Source organism: Pinus tabuliformis, chromosome 3_1 (genome assembly GCF_031772625.1).
Source record: "Pinus tabuliformis cultivar Carrire ecotype Pingquan chromosome 3_1, CPIR1, whole genome shotgun sequence".
NCBI classification, from domain to species: Eukaryota; Viridiplantae; Streptophyta; class Pinopsida; order Pinales; family Pinaceae; genus Pinus; species Pinus tabuliformis.
The window spans coordinates 30,300,078-30,303,676 of NC_142301.1; positions in this window are offsets into that span (position 1 = coordinate 30,300,078).

Here is a 3,599-nt window from a genome sequence, read left to right on the forward strand (position 1 = left end):
TTCTTAAGCAAGGTGCAATGTTCTCTAGTATAGGGGAATAGGGATTTGAGGGCTTGGCTTAGGGAATGTCACTTGTAAAGGAGCTTCCTAAACCCTAAAATCCTTGTGGAACTTGGTTTCCCAAGTGGTTTTTGAAGAGTTGACTTTCACAAGATATGGGACCACACAGGACCAAGTGGACCTAGGTTAGGTCAAGAGGAGGGAGTTTAGCAACCAATGATGAGCTTGAACTAAACAAGAGAAGGGGATCAAAGAAAGGATCTTCAATTAAATGTGCAAAAATGATCCCTATGAGATACTAGCCTACGGAAAACTAGAGAAAAATTTGGTCTCAAGACTAGGGCTTGGAAAATTTCACAATTCTACTGTTAGAATTTCTTCAAATTTGAGAGAGACTTAAGAGACACACCATCACAGCAATGTCGAAGACATTGAAGTTTTTCTATGGGTAGTTTGTCAAGAAAATGATGGTCTAGGAACCCCAATGTGATTAGACCTAGATAAAGAAGAAAAGGTGAATAAAAATGGTTCTTAAAGTGATCGCCTTATGGCATACCAGTGTCTAATCCTTTGGGGAGATTGGAGTCAAGAATAATAATGAGAATGGACTTCGTTTCTAGGGGAAGGAGGCTTCAAGGACTACTTCGCTTAGCATTAGGGAAAACGAGAGACCTTAAAGCGTTATACTTAATTTTGCAAGATGAGATGGCTTATGAAGATGAATTCAACAATATAATTATTCAAGGAAAATTTGTTCAACATACATGTCCCATACATAGAGAGATGTTATCTAGAAACAATAATTCCACAATTTCTCAATAATGCATGCAACAATTAGCCCTAGTATAACGAAAATCCTATTATCGATGCATGTGACAAAGTAAAAGAAAGAATAACATTAAATTTTGTACTTACATGTAAGAGAATATATCAAATCATCAACAAATTGTCAATCAAGAAGCTTCAAGACAAGAATAGATAATCAAAACATTAAAATTCATTCCGTACTCCAAAATTTGGTCCACCAAGAAGGAATAACGAAATCTCTAGAGAGATACAAGTCCAAACCAAGTGATGATGATCAAATTAATCTTCATTACTTATATTAATACACTTCTAATGAGTTTGATTTAGTTATTTGGGCCTACATTAGCCCCTAAAATAAAAACAATGTGCAAAATAACTTTCGATGACAAGCCCACCAAACTAGTTCATAAACAAAAGAATAAGCCTCTCAAGAGGTCCAATGATCGACAATACATGTCGTTGGGCCTTTTAAGGAGCCTGATGAAGTCCATAAGTGCCACAATGATGAATAGGACTCCCAAAAGTAGTGGAGAAGGGGTTTTCCCCTTGTTCTCCAAACAATAAACCTATGGTGCTCCCAATGGGTGTGAGGGCACACAATTAAGTTCATGGGTCTCCAATTAGTTGAAGATGCTAGTAGACCATCTGTAAGGGCTCAAATGATGGTGTAAGTGATGCCACATCAACATACAAGTCCTGAGTCATCTGCCAAGTGCATGGAACAACTATGGGCTCGACTAGGCATGGTGAACCAAGTGTATCTTCCTCATCTAATAGGTGAATCTTGGGCAATCTCTGAACACCTTTGGGGATCCATGTAATTATGTTTTTATTACTATGGAGGCCCATGGCTCTCTACACACAGCCTACATGTGCTAATGTAGCCCTTTGGAGGGCTAGGACCTCGTATAAGGAGACCATCCCAAAAATCGAGATAATCTATAATCCTGCATAAGATCGAATGTGAACCCTTGCCTTCCAGTACAACCATTCAATTAAAGAAATAAAGAGCTTACAAATCATGGACAACAGGTGGGAACTTCATAATGGCAGCCCTTCCATAGTGGGCTTTGGCATGTGCTAATGTCTCTAAGCTCCAAATGGAGTTAACCAAGTATCTTATTAGGTGGTTTCTACTTTTAAACGGGATAGTATGTCCAAGATACATCCTTCACAGGATGGTGGCATTTCATAAAGAGATGAACTGAGTAAGGAATGAAAGAGGTAGACCTGGGCCACATGTTGGGGTACAAGGGTAGCTAATAAAAGGGAAGCCCACACTTGGGTATATAATGTATAGGAGGGACAATTTGTGGTGCATGAGGAACCCCAACCTTGATTTTTCTACCCTTCTTTAAATGTATTTTTCCTTTTATGATGTTTCTTTAATTAACTGCTCCGAGCTCAAAGGATAAGATCATGATGTGTAAGGTATAGCAGCAGATACCCCCTTTAAGGTAGGGCAGTTCATTGACTATCAGGGGTTGGGACAATCATGGGTTCCTGAATGATAAAGGAGGTCATCTAGGGCCTATAGGAACCAAGGTAATGGCCATGATGATGGGGTAGAGCTCATGTATTGGATTTTTGCCACATGATAAATGTGTTTGTCGAAACCATTTTTTGAATTTTGTGGTACATCTTCATGTTGAAATTTTTAAGTCTAACCATTAAAATTTTTATCTGTATTATCTGGTTTATTTCTCCTACTTGTTAATTATGAACAAGTTATTTAAACATATAAATATCAAAATAAACACAATATATTCTCAACCATCTATAGATCAATAGCTAAAAGAAATAGCAAACACACAAGTGACACCGTTGTTTTTGGACAACGCGTCCCTGGAAAAACCCAACTTGGGAAAACTGGTGCAACAATTCTGACAGTTATTTTATTATGTAGTCTATCCTTGAGTACCACTGGGTGCCAAAATGGCTCACTCGATAGAGAAAATAATCTGGCAGTAATACCTCTCTATTCGAAAGCATATATTCAAAAAATCTGCCCTACTTAACCCTCTCTAGCACCACTGAAGCACTACGTCAACCCTCCTAGCCTCTGCATCAGCCTCAAAACCCTCTACGCCAACCCTCTGAGGCACTGCGCAGCCTCTAGGACCCTCTGTGTCACTCCTATTTCCCTCTGCGTGGATGACACAGACCCTTTGACCTTTGCATTGTCTCTGTTGGGATCTGCGTGGCTTGCTCTGGCTTTTATGTTTGCCTCTTTGCCTTTGTGCTAGCCTCTTGGCACTATCTCTATCTCTTTGTCCAATACTCACTGCCCCTCACTGCTGATCACTTATTTGAATTTACTTAGCAACCCCACACTAGCAAATCAAATAACTTATCACTCTGGTGTATTCTCCAACTGACCCTCAATCCTCCTCTTATACTTTTCCTGTTGGTCCTTCAACAACCAAGATTACATCTCTAATCAACAACTAATATTAGATTTGGCTTGATCCATGTCTTTTGGAACCTTCTAACCCAATTTTATATTAATACCCATTAATATTTTATTTTTCCTAAGTTTAGACTTAGGAACTCCATTAAAAATATTAATTATTTTAATATCTCCCAAACTGGTTAGAATCTGCCTAAACAATTTCTGGGTCTTGGAGATCTCATGTGCTTTAGACTCTCCACCAATTTTAATGGCTAGATAACACCCAATGCTACCCCAAATCAACACTCACTTTTAGCGAGGACTGTGCTCTAGTAATACTCCATACTGAGTATCACTCTAATTATAAGGCACCGATATCTGTGTTGATGCTAGGCCTCCT